General features: G+C 39.6%; 1 long non-coding RNA gene across 1 annotated transcript; it reads right to left on the bottom strand.

Moving 5' to 3' along the window:
* Positions 1–2,779: 2,779 nt before the first annotated feature.
* Positions 2,780–3,234, bottom strand: LOC120780289. The gene is made up of 2 exons (XR_005705850.1): positions 3,104–3,234; positions 2,780–3,044 (listed from the first exon to the last, which is right to left on the bottom strand). It is a non-coding gene; the product is annotated as an uncharacterized LOC120780289 (long non-coding RNA).
* Between the last annotated feature and the right edge of the window lie 15,131 nt (positions 3,235–18,365).

Genomic DNA, 18,365 nt, shown 5'->3' with positions numbered 1-18,365 from the left:
AACTGTGTGACTAAAGAGTCAACAGTTTTATCGCCATTAGAAAAAAAAATTAAATGGACTTAAAAGTAAAGCATTAATTATAATATGTAATAATATTAATTGAATAACAAATTTACTCAAACCCATCATTAATGAAGGTGATTGCAAAATAATAATGATGGTTTAAAAAACTGATTTTAAAAACTGAAATTTCCAAAATGAAACTAACGTGCACTTGCGAAAATATTTCTACAATATATAGTTGGCTTCAAAGCAACTAAAATCAATGTTTGTATTTATAAGTAGGCTGAGGTAAATAATGGCCACCTTAATAGAGTATTTCTAAAACAATATGTTCCTTTATTTTCATTAGGTCATATTATTTTGGGGCCGAGTGTACGTCCTGAAACGATTTTACCATCTGAACACAATGCTATCAAAAAATAATTAGGGTTTCACAGTTCTTTATTATCTGATGTGTTAATTTTGCCATCTGCTAACTTCAAAACATTTTACAACGTGGTAACTTTGTTTGTTGTTGTTTCCTATACAAGTTCGAAATAACAGTCTTAGGCAAAATTACTCTACTTTACTTCGTGTTTTTGTTTCCTGCTAAACTGGCAACTTTGATCAGCTGACTATTCGCGTTTGGAAAAAATGGAAAGCAACACACAAATACAGAAGGTAAACGCAATTCGCAATATTTTTAAATATAAATATGAAAATATTCTGCCTATAATTGTTCTATTGCAGGTTGTACATAAGCGTGTTCGAAAGGCTTCCTACAGAAAGTGGACCGACAACGAAAATGAAAGTTTAATCAACTTTTTGAGAGACAACAGGCCACTAGAGAAACCAACGGCCCAAGATTATTATAAAAGATTTTTGAACTAAACTGGCAGCGACTTGCATTGGACTCTGGTGCGTTGCAAGGTAAAAAACTTAAGATTGCAGTACACTAAGGCCAAGTTCTGGCAAAATGCAACGGGAGGTGGCACCATGGATAATTGTGACACTACCAAAAGTAGGTTCTACACATCATAAATTTTTAAATGTATATATCCTACAAATACACTTCTTTTTTAGACGCGATCGTAAGAACGTGTCCCCGGTACGATGACTTAGAAGACATTTTTGGCTATAGGGAGCTCACTTCAAACTGCCTTGTATTGGATACCGAGGACATTGCATGTACTGGTTCACCAGAAGTTACCACGTCCTCTGATATAACCGTCGAGGAAATCGTGGCATTACCCGAGCCTCTGGTCACCCCTTCTACGTCAAAGGTTGTCCGAAAGGTTATATATTCGGGTACAACCCTATCAGACGTTCTCGATGAAGAAAAATTTGAAAAAGAGTTGGTAGAAAAAAAAGCTGACAGGAAAATTCAAGTTATGGAAATTCAAATGAGGGAGAGAATAGCTATGAAAGAACTGGAAATGAAAGAAAGAATTGATATCGAAAAAATGAAAATAATGCAATAAAAATCTCGCGGTGCTAAGCATTTTTTTTTTTAGAAAAATATTAAACATCTTTTATTTCAATAAAATTTAATAGGCTATTGAACTGCATACCAAAGGCTAAAAATGTCGACTAAAAAGTTGAAGATTTCGATGAAGATTTGTAAAGTTTAGATTTCTATACGAAACTAATTCTATTTAAATAACTAAAGCCTGTGTTGATAAAAACCTGTTTTGCAAATCAAGCGTAAAGAAAAACACGTCGTCGGAAACACTGCTACATATTCTTTGGCGGTTTTTATTTTCTGTACTTTATAATTTTTAACCCATTCCGAGGATACACCAAGAAAGCACTACGAATATGGTATAAACATAAATTACTAGTCTATTTATTAATTACATTGGAACTCTTCCTTTAAATATTAAAATAATTGTCTTTACAACTAAATAGTATTTGGTTAAAAAAACACATTTAGTTCTAAAAATTAAAAAAAAATCACTCAGAAACTTTTATTGGGAGCTCCTATTATTAACAAATTCAGCCAATGCAATTCGTAATTCGTGTTGTTCATAAATTTCTGGAGGATAATCGATTTCTTTCCCATCACAGCTATTATCGTCGTCATTGTTAAAGTCTTGCAATATATTATGCAAAATGCTGCAGGCTAAAATCCACCTGCAACAGCTCTTGTAATTATTTTCTTTGGACAATCGAAACCAAAGCTCTTTTAAGCTGCTAAATCTTTCTTTTATTTTGCCGAAACAATTTTCCACTCGTACTCGATATTTAGAAAAGTATTTGTTGAACCTATCCCTTTTATATTGCGACAGTTCGTTGCTATTTTGCCGAAAAGGTGTAATTATATTTCTATTTAAGGGATACGCAGAATCACCGGCTATCCATTGCCTTTCACAAAAATAATTTCCAGGTGCTCGTCCAATAGCTGATTCTGCAAAAATTTTAGCATCATGTACACTGCCCCTATATCCAATTATTGCTTGTCGAATTCTCAAAGAATAGTCGCGCACTATTTGCATTTTCATGGAATACTGTTTTTTCCTGGAAAAATAGAATTCATGATCCTTAATTGGAGATTCCGACAAACGTATTTCAGTGCCATCGACATAGCCAATGCACCCTGGCAGCTAGTGCATTGTATTGGCTACAAGTTTGCGTCTTTCTTCCCTAGTTGGCCAACACAAAAACTTAGATTTCAAATTTACGATGGCAGAAATAATGCGGCCTGAACACAGTTCCTCCATCTCCAACTCCAAACAAGGTTGCAACCTTTCTGATGGATGCACTATCCCCACTAGAACCAAAACGGAAAAGTGCGATCTTTAATTGCAATTCCACTGGCATTTGAGGAACCGAATTTTTATTTTTAAAAGCAGTATCTTCTTTGATTAAGCTTAAAATATGTTGAAATTCCGGAGATTCCAGTCGTAACATTTGCCGCATACGATTGTTATCGAAGTTGGGAAGGATTGTGTCAATCCAATTTTTAGATTTTGGCACATTTACGTGGCTGTATCTTCTTGAGGACATAAATTTTTGCTGCACTAACATTAAAGTCCGTTAGAATATCGCAGTCCTCATCTTCACTGCTTAAATCAATGCGCAAAATTATAAAAGTTATATGAATATAGAAATGTGCGCCTACTTGAATCTTGGAGCAGCAATACCAACATGTTTTTTAAGCACAGTCCGTTTAGTAATTTTTCTTTTCCACTTCTGCGAGGCATTGCTTACATGTAAATATTTTTGTAGCTACACAATTTTTGACAGTTCGAATCAGCTGTTAGAAGGGTTGCTCACAGTTTGAATGTGTTATCTTGTTAAAGTTGCCACCTATTAACTTTAAAAGTAAACTCTGAATACCATAAATGTCAACTTAATTTTATTAAGACAGCGAGAAGATTGTCTGTTATTTGCGGCAGAAAGGCTGAATATGAAGCTGAAATCTTTAATTTCCGTATACGAGGACTTGAATTGTTATGGTTTGGATTTATATGATGTAAAGTAAAAGAAAATCATTATTGTGTTATGTTGGAAGTGGGCGTGATTGCAGTCCAATTTCGATTATTTTTAAACTATAGGATGTGAATGTAAAATATATGGCATGCAATGGCAACATAACATTATAATGTGTATAGTCCTGCAAATTGTTGCTACAGAGTATAATAGTTTTGTTCACACAACGGTTGTACCTATCACCTAAAACTAATCGAAATAGACATAGGACTATGTATACATAAATGATCAGGATGACGGGAATAAGTGAAATACGGGTGATTACCATTCAAAGTGGCATAACTAAGCACTAAAATAAGATACAAAGTTAAAACTTGACACAGAGGATTGCAGTAACAAGGTGAGCACCTGTGAGCTGAAAATTTTTAAAAAGTGAACGTGTCTCCACCATATGTTTAATGTACATATCTTCTAGACCACTACACTTAACATAGCCAAATTCGCTTAGGACAAGTGTGGAAATGGATGAAATCGAATGATATTTCCGCCTCTGCCCATGTAACGTTGCTTAAAAATGCTATGAAAGAGGCTTAAAGAAGCCGGTATAAAAATTGAGCAACCACACTTGGTACACTCTTCTCTTATTCTTACTTCACACTGCGAAAATGATGCAAGATCAAGAATTAATTAATTTAACGGGTCAAAACTTTGGTTGTATAATCCATTTATTGTATTCCCCTTTCTGACCTTAAATTGCTCAAATCCAACAAAAACTGTTAAAGCCCCTAGATACCAAATATATGGACCCCAGTGTCTACAGGGTTTGTCCGAATGTAATTGAACTGATTTTCTTCCACCGCGGCTGTACTTCGGAGCGTGCATGCACCGACTGGATTTGGTAGATGGCGTTCCTCACTAATGAACGAGCGACTGGTCAGTTGTCTCCGAGCACCAGGAGAGCCAGGTCAAACATTTTCGAGCGACATGTTTCTGCGAGTGATGCAAGTTGAAAATACACCGTTCGTTAGAGCAGAGGTACGCGATTGGAGTCTTTGTGAAGCTCTGTAAATATGCGACAAAGACGTATGATCAATCAGGCTTACACAGATGTTGCTTTAGCAAGAAGTGGTGTGTTTCAGTGGCACTAGACCTTTTCGGAGGGCCGGGAAGAGGTCGCTGATAAATGAGTAAATCCAAAGTGAACCATATGCTCATTGTCTTTCTTAACATAAAAGGCATCGTCCACCATGAATTTGTTCCTCCTGGACAAACCGTCAACGCCAAGTTTTACGTGGAAGTCCTCAAGAGACTCAAAACGAAGGGTCAATCGAGTTCTACAAATCATCGCAGCCAATTGGAAGTTGTACCACGACAACATCAGTTGACATTGTAAGCATTTCAAAATAAATACTAATTATGGTATTGGTGATAGAACTATTAACACTATATTGATAATAATTGCAGCCTAGCCGACTAAAACTACGAAGATGATTAAGTGTTGCAGCCACTTTGTGTGATTTTGCAGAAAGAATAAATCGAATTTTCGAAATCATCAAACGTCATAACAACATTGGTTGCAACACTGAACATACGAAGAATACGGGCTGATCTTCACTTTCATGCAGTTTTTTCAAATGCTACACAGATTGCTGAATTGTTGATGTGGAAGTGAAAAAACCAGAATGGTTGTCAGAGTCATCGAAACAGTCACCCATCTCAAAGCTGGGAAGACTTCTACAGATTTACTACATGCAAGATTTAAAAACGCGGTTGTCCAAAGGAGTTCTTCAAAGTTTCAATTTGAGTCAGCTGTTACCAAAATTTAACCTAAACTTAGAAGAAGAAGATATAACTGTACTAAATGAATGCCTAGTTAGAAATTTTGAGAAAATTTTGCCAAAAAACAATGAACTGCAAAAATCGAAGCTCAAAGCAGAAGTAGCGCTTTGGATATGGAAGATGCAAATGATTACGAGAACGCAAGTGGTTTCTGCCTTAGGAACCCTCAGACTTGCGATAAGGATATACATATGTATATCCGACGATTCATACTCTTACCAGCCACAAATGCCAGCGCTGAACGCTTATTTTCTTTTTTGTGCCGAATCAAAACTTGGCTCAGAACAACGATGTTTCAGAAAAGTTGAATGGCTCCTCAACATAAACTACGGCATTGCCTGTGTGATAAATGTTGAAATATGTATCAAAAATAAAGTTAGAAGATTAGATTTAGATTTTTCAAATCAAGTACAAAATTATACAGTTCTTCCCCTAAAATTCTACTCAGAATCTGCCCCTGCATATAAGCATGTATAAACTTAGAACGTGGTCATTCATATTTGGCGCAAAACAAGGAAGGAAATGATAAGTTCTTGAATAAATGAACAATTTTATTACCGCACTTAAGGCAAGAATAAACGCCGAGGATTGTCAAAACTTTATACAAATGTATTGCGTACGAACTCCACAAGCGCCATTCGAAAAAACTGAAGGTATTGCAAACAAATTTGTTGTCTGAATGTAGTAAGCCATACGTTTTAAGAGAGTTAGGAGGACAAAAAATGCAATATCTTTGGAATGGTATGAATGAACAAAATTTTTTTTATAGATTATTAAAGGTGAATATTTTCCGCGTTGTGTCACATACTTTCAATTTCAATTGTTTAACAAAAAATTATATAAAATATTATTATTTAAACAAAAGGACCATGGAAAAATATTTCTAATATAGCACGTACATTTTTCTTTGACTTCACAAAATTTCATCGATTTATCTCCAGCAGTTTATGAGAAAATAATTTTACAATTTTATTGTGCTCTAAATTTCAACTATCAATAACTTTAACAAAAAACAGAATTTTGACGAAATATTTATACCACAGGGTATGCGTCTGGTCCCATTCCTAATGAACTGCTAATTTACCAAATCTGAGACTTTTCGAAATTTTCATGGACCACTTGACGTGGTTTGACCCCCCACTCACAAAAAAAGACTGCAAGTTTTAATGGCTTAAAGCTGTCATATTGCTCGAAAAATGCGTAAATTTTTTCTGAAAAATTCCACACAGATCCTCGATCGAATTCAAATCTGAAGTTAAGGCAACACACTTCACAAATACAATGTTCCGAGAGTTAAAGATCGGTGCTACATAGATCGGTGCAAATTCATTCATCACCATGCAAATTACAAGCAAACTCAAGGTCGAGAGCAAGAACTATTTTTATTAGCATACACACGTGCCATCCTTCAATAGTGACAACGTAGATGTTGTTGTTATCATTTGAGCATTGTTGCTGTTTCAAAACTCACCACCGCTTCTACCTCCCGTAACTTGAATATTTAGTAGATTGGATTTTTTTTCGTATAAACGAATGAACTCTATTAAAGGGTTACATTGGTTTCCTCTGGTAAAAAACATCTTTTTTCAACAATTATTTTCTCAAATAAAAATGAAATATTTTATTAGAATTTTTATTGTAACAAACACAACTACTATCAAAGAAATTTTGAGTTTTTGGAAAAAAATACTTTAAACTCGACCATTACGACACCATTTCCAGTGATCCCTTGGAAAAAAGATGCGCCCGCGTTGGCAGGATAACTCCATACAGCATCATCTAAAGTGAAAAATACGTGTTTAAAACAAAAACTTAAATTAGAACTGGAAATTGGATTTTGGCACACACTTTTACAAATAGATGTAACCGAAAAAATCCTTCGCCCGAAGCTTTAAGGATTGTATCTCAAATCATGAAGATCGGTTGAGTAGTTCTCGAGAAATCTTGTCAACCGACTTCAAAAACGCGGAGAATTTAACGAAACAATAAAAAAATCGATTTTTTGAACAATTTTGCTCTCTTAAACAGGGTTGCCAGTCTCGATATTTTGTAGTAATTAAAAAAATAACTTGAATATATGTATTTGAAATATTCTTAAACCAACTTAAAGTTACAGTCGAATACAATTGTTTATAAATAAGTACAACATATTTAATAATTAGAATTAAGTTTTGATGTTTTGCATTGATAAAAATTATAACAGCTAAGCTAAAAGTTTTGAGAACCATTGGTACAAATTGAACAATGGCAACATAAGCTAAAAGTTTTGAAAACAATTTGTACAAATTGAACAATGGCAACATTGCTCAAATGTAATCAACAGGAGAGAACAACAACTGTGTTGGCACTACGTAAAGACGGCATGTCGGTGACTAAATGAAGCATAAGTCTCGCAATGTTATTTACCGTCAATCAAATCAGTCATCAAATTTTGTAATTGATTTTTCCGATGCTCAAATTTAAATTATCTTGCTTATGAAAATGTGTTTAATCACTAAATTATTTTACCTAATAAACCGCGGATAACATCGCGCGGCAAAGCTAGTATATACATACACTCGTAACCGCAAAAAGCTAACCACTCAAAATTTTCAAGCGCTGTGCATATTTGACAACAATTTATAGCGATACTTTTTGCGGCATAGAAGTTTTTTAATTAAAAATAAGTTAACATGTTATTTATCAAAAGTTTTAAAAATTAAAAACAAAACACACCTTTAGATCAAATCATTTGAAAGTTGGTGAGCTTTTCAAAATGAGCTCGAAATGTAAGAGGCTGATATGCGATGGAAAAATTATATATATATTTTTTTAATTTAATTTAATTATAGTGTAATTGAAATTAATGTTTTATGTTATTTTTGCTTAATTGAAACACAAAGTTTAGTCGCGGTATTATTTTAAAAATAATAAAATCGGCCGCTTTTGTATAAGCACAGAAAAGCTGGTTTGTGTTTACTCATTATTCTTCTTCTTAATTGGCGTAGACACCGCTTACGCGATTATAGTCGAGTAAACAACAGCGCGCCAGTCGTTTCTTCTTTTCGCTACGTGGCGCCAATTGGATATTCCAAGCGAAGCCAGGTCCTTCTCCACTTGGTCCTTCCAACGAAGTGGAGGTCTTCCTCTTCCTCTGCTTCCCCCGGTGGGTACTGCGTCGAATACTTTCAGAACTGGAGTGTTTTCGTCCATCCGGACAACAAGACCTAGCCATCGTAGCCGCTGTCTTTTAATTCGCCGAACTATGTCAATGTCATCGTATATCTCGTACAGTTTTTCGTTCCCTCGAATGCGATATTCGCCGTGGCCAACGCGCAAAGGACCATAAATCTTTCGCAGAATTTTTCTCTGGAAAACTCGTAACGTCGACTCATCAGTTGCTGTCATCGTCCAAGCCTCTGCACCATATAGAAGGACGGGAATTATGAACGGCTTATAGAGTTTGGCTTTTGTTCTGCGAGAGAGGACTTCACTTTTCAATTGCCCACTCAGTTCGAAGTAGCACCTGTGTTGGATTTCCAGGCTGACGTTGTTGATGGTTTTAATACTAGTTCCTAAATAAACGAAATTATCTACAACTTCAAAGTTATGACTGTCAACAGTGACGTGAGAGCCAAGTCGAGAGTGCGACTACTGTTTGTTTGATGACAGGAGATATTTCGTCTTGCACTCGTTCACAGCCACACCCATTTTCTGTACTTCCTTGTCCAGCCTGAGATATCAATATCATCGGCATACGCCAGTAGCTGTACACTCTCATAGAAGATGGTACCTTGTCTGTTTAGTTCTTCAGCTCGAACTATTTTCTCCGGAAGCAGGTTGAAGAAGACGCACGATAGAGAGTCGCCTTGTCTAAAACCTCGTTTGGTATCGAACGGCGCGGAGAGGTCCTTCCCGATCCTGACGGAGCTTTTTGTGTTTCTCAACGTCAGTTTACACAGCCGTATTAGTTTTGCGGGGATACCAAATTCAAACATCGCGACATAAAGGCAGCGCCTTTTCGTGCTGTCGAAAGCAGCTTTGAAATCGACGAAGAGGTGGTGTGTGTCGATTCTCCTTTCATGGGTATTTTCCAGGATTTGGCGCATGGTGAATATCTGGTCGGTTGTTGATTTGCCAGGTCTAAGGCCACACTGATAAGGTCCAATCAGTTTGTTGACGGTGTGCCTTAATCTTTCACACAATACGCTCGATAGAACCTTATATGCGATGTTGAGGACGCTTATCCCACGTTAGTTGGCGCAGATTGTGGGGCCTCCTTTTTTATGGATTGGGCAGAGCAAACTTAAATTCCAAATATTCTTATTTTACAAAGAAGCTGATGCATGCTCCTTATTTGTTCTTCGCCGCCGTGTTTGAATATCTCGGCCGGTAATCCATCGGACCCCGACGCTTCGTTGTTCTCCAGGCGGGTAATTGCTATTCGAACTTCTTCATGGTCGGGCAATGGAACGTCTGCTCCATCGTCATCGATTGGGGAATCGGGTTCGCCTCCTCCTGGTGTTGTACTTTCCTTGCCATTCAGCAGGCTGGAGAAGTGTTTCCTCCATAATTTAAGTATGCTCTGGGCATCGGTGTCTAGATAACCTTTGGGAGTTCTACAAGTGTATGCTCCGGTTTTGAAACCTTCTGTAAACCGCCGCATTTGTTCGTAGAATTTTCGAGCATTACCCCTGTCGGCCAGCTTATCAAGCTTTTCGTACTCACACATTTCGGCCTTTTTCTTTTTCTGTCTGCAAATGCGTCTCGCTTCCCTCTTCAACTCTCGGTATTTATCCCATCCCGCACTTGTTGTGGTCGATCGCAACGTTGCGAGGTAGGCAGTCTGTTTTCTCTCCGCTGCGACACGGCACTCCTCGTCGTACCATCTGTTCTTTTGCAGTTTCCGAAAACCAATGGTTTCGGTTGCAGCTGTACGTAAGCAGTTTGAAATGCCGTCCCACAGTTCCCTTATAGCGAGTTGTTGACGAGTGCTTTCAGAGAGCAGCGGTGCAAGCCGAGTAGTAAATTGTGATTGCAGCTTCTCGACGTTGAACATTCCTTGTGTTTGTTGACGTGCGTTTTTTGCTGCACAGAGGCAGGTGCGAGTCTTTGCTGCAACAGTATAGTGGTCCGAGTCGACGTCAGGACCTCGGAGCGTACGCACGTATAGAACACTGGAGACGTGTCTTCCGTCTATCACAACATGATCGGTCTGGTTGGTGGCTTTTCGATCCGGAGACAGCCAGGTAGCTTCATGTATCTTCTTGTGCTGGAATCTAGTACCACAGATAACCATATTTTGGGCCCCGGCGAAGTCGATCAGCCTCAACCGATTTGGGGATGTTTCGTCGTGGAGGCTGAATTTACCGACCGTATTGCTAAATATACCTTCTTTGCCCACCCTGGCGTTAAAGTCGCCAAGCACGATTTTGACATCGTGGCGGGGGCAGCTCTCATAAGCGCGTTCCAAGCGCTCATGGAAGACATCTTTGGTCACATCGACCTTCTCTTCCGTCGGGGCGTGGGCGCAAATCAGCGATATGTTGAAGAACATCGCTTTGATGCGGATTGTGGCTAGATGTTTATTCACCGGAGTGAATGATAGTACTCGGCGACGGAGTCTCTCTCCCACCACGAATCCAACACCAAACTTACGCTCCTTTATATGGCCACTGTAGTAAATTTCACAAGGACCTACTCGTCTGTGTCCTTGTCCCGTTCATCGTATTTCTTGGACGGCGGTGATGTCAGCCTTTATTTTCGCGAGCACATCAACCAGCTGGGCAGTGGCACCTTCCCAATTAAGGGCCCGGACATTCCAGGTGCATGCCCTTAATTCGTAGTCCTTATTTCATTTGCCATGGTCGTCATCAAAAGGGGGGTCTCTCATCGGAGGCTTGTTGTTCATTCCCCCCTTTTCATTGGGGGGGTTTTTGACGCGGCGGGTCCCAAACCCAGCGCACAACCCTATGTGGGGGATGTTTTGCCTTCTCACTTTAGCTCGCCTTCGAACGGATGTTCTTAGGCTACCCAGAGGATACTTGGTCAAAGACCGGAAGATGTGAGCTGCTTCAGCCATGTGTAAAAGAATCGTTTCTGGCCACTCCCAAGTGAATGGCGATCAGAGAACTTTCCTCACTTCCGTGAACTTCTACACATGACTCCATCCTCCTCATTATTATTACGTAAGAAATTAAAAACCTTAATTATAACCATATAATATAATTTAGTTTACTTCTGCTTACGAACAACTTACAAAAAAAAAATTGAAGAAAAAATTTAATAAAGTATAGTGGTAAGCTTTGCGTGGCCCCGAGTGTATAAATACTTACGTATTTATGGCCCTGTGCCATAAAAATAAAAAAAAACTCAAAATTGTTTAAAATTTTAGTGCGTCTTTATTTGTTAGATGGTGACATAAGACTAAATTTACATTTTATCATCCGCAAGAATGAATGAATTTCTGTTGAAATATAAACCAAAACTGCAAACAAAGCAGTTTTGCCATAGCCGCACTCAGAGCACTTAGAGCATTAAGATCAAAATACTGTAAACAAATTTTGTAAGCCGTGTGTGGATGGCAGAATACGTCACTGCCCTTCCATTATCGGTGTATATAATGGGATTAAGGGGTTATATACCTTTTTTAATTTAAAAAAATCGAAATTTTTTATTGCTTTATCTTAAAGAACAACTTCTTGAGAACATTTTCTCAAATTTTCATAGAGATTCGACCAGTAGAAAATAAGTTACAGCACTTCTAACCACGCGCCTCGTCGCGGCCCCAAACCCGAGCGGTCAAACAGCTACGAAAATCATAAATCAGCATAAGTCGCCGTTATTCGTTTTTCTGCTTTCTGCTTTGCTGTAGCTTTCGATCGTATACATAAGTTGCCGCAGCAGCTATCGACAATTTTCGACAGTCGTCAGCAGTCACAGTCGCGAAAAGTAATGCATTCGACTTTTTGCTACTTTTGATTTTTGTCGCTGTTGCTTTTGATCAGCAGCGTAAGTCGAAAAAAGCAAGAAGCGTCCGATAAGTAATTGCCAAACATTTCTTTAAAGTCGTAACTAACCAAAAACGGTCGCAACGGTCGACTTCCACGAATCGGACGCTTCTTGCTTTTTTCGACTTACGCTGCTGATCGAAAGCAACAGCCAAAAAAATCAAAAGTAGCAAAAAGTCGAATGCATTACTTTTCTCGACTGTGACTGCTGACGACTGTCGAAAATTGTCGATAGCTGCTGCGGCAACTTATGTATACGATCGAAAGCTACAGCAAAGCAGAAAGCAGAAAAACGAATAACGGTGACTTATGCTGATTTCTGATTTTCGTAGCTGTTTGATTTTTGCCCATTCAATCTTCTCAGTTTATTGTATAAAAATTTGATTTGTGGTGCCTGGTAACCGCCACGCAGCTTTTCTTTGAAGTAATCTGTTACCTGGTTTATTTTTGTCAAGTTGATTGTTAAACAATGGTGTTCAAAGGATAATGATATCTGGATTGGTTTGTCCGAAAAACAGGAGATATCCGTAGCCGGTGGTAATGTCATTTAATTAGATTTGTTGTGTGTAGTCTGTGCCAGTCAAAATGAGCAGCAATGCTACTGTACACCAAATACCTGTGGAGTTGGGATCTGATAATTTTCTTACGTTTTTATACTCTCGCAACAATGTTGCTAAGGAGAGTATTATAGTTGTGTTCACATAACGGTTGTTTGTAAGTCCTAAAACTAAAAGAGTCAGATATAGGGTTATATATACCAAAGTGATCAGGGTGACGAGTAGAGTCGAAATCCGGATGTCTGTCTGTCCGTCCGTCCGTCTGTCCGTCCGTCCGTCCGTCCGTCCGTCCGTCCGTCCGTCCGTCTGTCTGTCCGACTGTCCGTCCGCCCGTCCGTGCAAGCTGTAACTTGAGTTAAAAATTGAGATATCATGATGAAACTTGGTGCACGTATTTCTGGGCTCCATAAGAAGGTTAAATTCGAAGATGGGCAAAAATTCGGCCTACTGCCACGCCCACAAAATGGCGGAAACCGAAAACCTATAAAGTGTCATAACTAAGCCATAAATAAAGATATTAAAGTGAAATTTGGCACGAAGGATCGCATTAGGGAGGGGCATATTTGGACGTAATTTCTTTGGAAAAGTGGGCGTGGCCCCGCCCCCTACTAAGTTTTTTGTACGAATCTCGGAAAGTACTATAGCTATGTCAACCAAACTCTACAGGGTCGTTTTCTTCAGGCATTTCCATATACAGTTTAAAAATGGAAGAAATCGGATAATAACCACGCCCACCTCCCATACAAAGGTTATGTTGAAAATCACTAAAAGTGCGTTAACGGACTAACAAAAAACGTCAGAAACACTAAATTTTACGGAAGAAATTGCAGAAGGAAGCTGCACCCAGGCTTTTTTTAAAAATTGAAAATGGGCGTGGCCTCGCCCACTTATGGAACAAAAACCATATCTCAGGAACTACTTCGCCGATTTCAATGAAATTCGATATTTAATATTTTCTTAACACCCTGATGACGTGTACGAAATATAGGTGAAATCGCTTCACAAACACGCCTTCTTACAATATAACGCTATTTTGAATTCCATCTGATGCCTTCTCTGTATGATATACATATACATAGTACATTAGGAACCAATGATGATAGCGGAATAAAACTTTACAATAATACGGTATTTGAAAAATATGTAAATGACGTATAATGAAATCTCGATTATCACTTTATCATGCGAGAGTATAAAATGTTCGGTGACACCCGAACTTAGCCTTTCCTTACTTGTTTAAATTGTGTTTTGTAATAATGGGTGACTCTGTTTCTGCTAGTGATCTTGTAATGATCATCGTCTGTTTGTTCTACAATTTTGTTTGGTTTTAGATTTTCTAATTTGCGTTTCTGTAGGGGCCCCTTTCTGTATCTGGTGTCAACTTCATATTTTTGCCTGTCAATGTTAATTTGGTTTATCTTATTTTCTTTTTTGTTGTTGTTTTTGTTTTAACGGTTATCAATCCCCGTTAGGACGGTAAGGGTTATCTGTGTTGTCATCGACGTCATCTAACGGGAGGCGCAGGAAACGTGCTGTTTCGACGGGGTCGGACCAAAGGGAAAAGGGTGTTAGATGAGTGGGGTTGGTAGGGCATGCAATGAGGTGGTCAGTGTCATGCGGAGAGTCGTTGCATGCAGGATATACATTGGTTATGTCTGGGTCTATTCCGGATAAGTAGGAGTTTAACCTGCTACAATATTCAGAACGAAGCTGCGCTAGGGTCACTCGCGTTTCTCGCGGCAACTCGAGCTCTTCGTCTGCGATGGGTGGTGGTTTGACTCCAAGAACGCAATTCACGGGAAGGGAGTCTGTGAAGGTGTTAATGGCTCCACTGTGAATGGCGGTCAGTAGCTGTCGAAAGTCAGTTGCGTCCGAAGTCAGGTCGGCGTACTGTACGACGTCGTCGACGGTTCCGCTCCAAGCAGATGGCTGCAAGGATGATTTCTACGAAAACATCCCAGCAGGAACTGCTTGGAGAGGAGTTCATTATGCTCCTTAACTGGGAGCATAAGCGTCTCACTGTGTAGGTGTTCGATTGGAGATATCAAAAGGCATCCCGTCGTGGTCTGGAGTTTCCTCATTTGCGTATCACTGCATCCAGGCGACCATATAGGTGTTGCGTAGTTGAGGACCGGCCGGCCGATTGCCTTGTATGTTGCCAACAACGTTTCTTTGTCTTTTCCCCATGTGCTGCCGGCTAGTGACTTGAGGATTTTGTTGCGGCTCAGTACCTTGGCGATATTCGCGGTCGTGTGGGGTGTGAAGGAGCATAGACTAACGAAGGTTACACCTAAAATCTTAGGGTTATTGACAGTCGAAGTTTTCACGCCATCGACTTCAATATTAAGTTAAAGTCTATACTCCTTCGTCCAGTTCGAAAAAATGGTCGCTATGGATGTGGTGAGGGAAAGTGTGAGGTCCCGTGTAGTGAGGAAACGAGAAAGGTCGCAGAGGTAGCTGTTTACTTTCGCACACATGTCATCGATTCCATTGCCTGACGTCAATATCGTGCAATCATCTGCATACGAGGATATGGAAACCCCCTCTGGTGGCGGCGGGAGTTTTGAGATGTAGAAGATAAACAGTAGCGGGGAGAGGACACCACCCTGCGGAACCCTCTGTTTAATTAGTTGTGTGGTTGACTGTGTCAAATGCTTTTGACAAGTCCAACGCTACGAGGATCGTTCTCTCACAGGGTGGTTTCTGGTTTAGGCCACGAACTATCCGAGCGTTTAATAGGCTAAGTGCTGTGGTGGTGCTGTGCACTTTTCGGAATTCATGCTGGTGGCTGGCTAGGCTCAGATGGTGAGTGAAGTTCGGGGGTAACAAGGCCTAAAGTGTCTTCACTACTGGGGAGAGGAGAGTTATCGGACGATAAGATTCCCCTTTGTTGGCGGGTTTCCCAGGTTTCAGTAGTGGGACTACTCTTCTGACTTTTCACACATCGGGTATTTGAAGAGTGGTCAGCGACAGGTTGAGGACCTTATTGAGATAACTTACTCCCGTCGAGCCTAGATGCTTTAGCATTAGCAAATTAATTCCATAAGGGCCTATGGATTTTGAAGATTTTGCTGTGTTAATGACACTCAGAACCTCTTCCTCGGTCTTCACCAGTAGCCCAAAGCTTACTCACACCGGAGGAGAGGTTGCAGGACTTCAGGTGCTCTATCTATTTCGTCCACTTATTTAGATTTACCATACGCCGAATCTCCAAATTGAGATCCCTTATTCGAGAATCCCCGGGATCGGCATGGCGTAAGGTGTCGCGCTCATTAGCTAAAACGGCTGTTTTGGCTGGAAAATTCGGACGGATTTCCGCTATTCTTCCAGCCGGGATGAAGCGAGCGGTAGTTGCTGCGATCACCTTGCGGAATTGACGTTCGCCAACGCATACGTCCGTAGGAATGGGTAGAGCGTGCTCTCAGTAAATTCTGTGAAACCGACCCAGTTAGCTTTATTAAAGTTAATGAAGGTACGGTTGTCCACAGAAATGCAATCGGGAGGTTTCTCGATCGAGATAATTATGGGCAGATGGTCTGATGCGAGAGTTAGCATAGTTCACCAGGTTATGTTTTTTATCAGACCACCACTAGCAATGGTAATATTGGGCGAGCTATTACAGGTGCCCATAACTCTGGTGGGGGCTTCGTCATTCATTGTGCAGAATGTCGAATCGTCAATCTGTTCCGCCAGCTCCATCTCCCTACGATCATTTGACAGACAGGAACGCCACAGGTCGTGGTGAGCGTTAAAGTCGCCTAGTACCAAACGGTTTTCACCACGAAGTAGCGCGCCTATATTCGGGTGATATCCTGTAGGGCAACATGTAACTGAGGGGATGTATATATTAAGTATTTCGAGCTCGACATTGCTGGACCGGATGGCTATACCCTGACATTCTAGAGTAGTATCCCTGCGGTCGATGTCTTCATCGATTAGACGATACTGCACGGTGTTGTGCAATATGAAGGCTAGGCCACCACCATTATCTCGCTCGCGATCTTTACGTATTACGTTGAAACATGTATAACTCAGAAGATCTGAGCGGCTGTTTAGTTTGGTTTCTTGGACCGCAGCTATCAATACGCGTTCCCGATTCATAAGTGCAACTATCTCCTCGATCTTGCGATATTCTTGGTTTTCCTTAGTGTCAAGTATTGGGTGTCCAGTGGTGTCATGTTTGGTTTTGTGATTGTATATGTAAAGAATTGTTTCCATCTTGATCAACTTGGCTTCGGCATTGTCAGATGTATTAATTATGCGGATCTTTTCAATAATTGTTTTATGTAGTCCTTCTATGTCCGCTATCCCTGTCTTTGTCGTGTTGAGCTGTAAATCAACCTCCTCACTCTCAAGACATCGCTGTCTGCCTTCAATAGTCTAGGCTTGCCCAGTTGGTTAAATATGCGCATAAGTGCATTTTTACATTCCATCCAGTCCTTCGTCCTTATCCGCTCCAACGTAGCGAACTTCGAATAAATGTCCATGCAGCTCAAATAATGTTTGCCTTCGGATAAATCAATATCTATCATGAATTTATCGCGGCAATGTTCTGGTTTAGGTGTAGTTTCATTGGCATGTTTGTGTTACGGTGTTCTGTCTTTGCCAAATTGCAAATGTGGCATTCATTTATAATGTTTTGGATAAGTAATTGGTTGTTAGGGATATAGTAAGTTTCACCGAAAAATTTAGTGGTTTTCTGAGTTCCGGGGTTTAGAAGTTTTTCATGAGTAGTCAGAACCAGTTCCTTTAATTCTGCTTAAGTAAGTACGTTTTTCAACAAAATCAGGCTGCGAAGAATTTTTGTATAATTATTGTTTATGATCTCCCTGTGTGCGGTTTGAATGATTTCGAAATCTGCGTCGCTTTCAATATACAACGCGCTACTCTTGCCACAAAAATATGTAGTTGATCAAATATTTTTTAGCTTTTTCTTCGGTCATAGTGTCATAAAAGATTACAGTTATGTATGTGTTTTTTGAAATATTTTGTAGTTCTGATGTTTGGTGAGCATTTAGAAAATATTACTTGTTTGTTGAATACGTTAATTGGTTTTTCTGTTATAAAAATCAAGTCACCGTAGCCTTCTTCTGCACTGTGCTGGGTCTGTTCACTAAAATATGTATGTCTCCTCCAATTTTAGTCGAGGCAAAGCGTCCGCCACATGATTTTCTTTTCCTTTTATGTATTGATGTCAAAATCGTACTGGTTTGTATCGGTCTGTTGGAATTGTGGTAAATTCTGGTTGCTGTTGTCTGTTTGGTCATGGTGTTCCGGATAATAACTCGAATAGTCATAAGTCGGATAGTAAAGTGTGTAATAGTATATTTGTGGCTGATCAGCAGCTTCCTCCTGATGTCTTAACTCTTCAATACTCATCCTACTCTGATCGCTATTGGATGGTCTCACTCGCTTAGTAGGTTGATTGGGTACAACAGAATTTGAATATGATGGATGTTGATTTTGATATTGGAACTGATGCCCAAAACGGTTCTGGTCAAATGTAGCTTGTCGATTGTTGATTGTGTTAGTTCGAGGTGTGTTTGGTGGTTGTAGGCTTGTTTGA

Source organism: Bactrocera tryoni, unplaced genomic scaffold (assembly GCF_016617805.1).
Source record: "Bactrocera tryoni isolate S06 unplaced genomic scaffold, CSIRO_BtryS06_freeze2 scaffold_25, whole genome shotgun sequence".
NCBI classification, from domain to species: Eukaryota; Metazoa; Arthropoda; class Insecta; order Diptera; family Tephritidae; genus Bactrocera; species Bactrocera tryoni.
The sequence above is the reverse complement of the archived record's forward strand: the minus strand, read 5'-3'. Positions and strand labels throughout refer to the sequence as shown.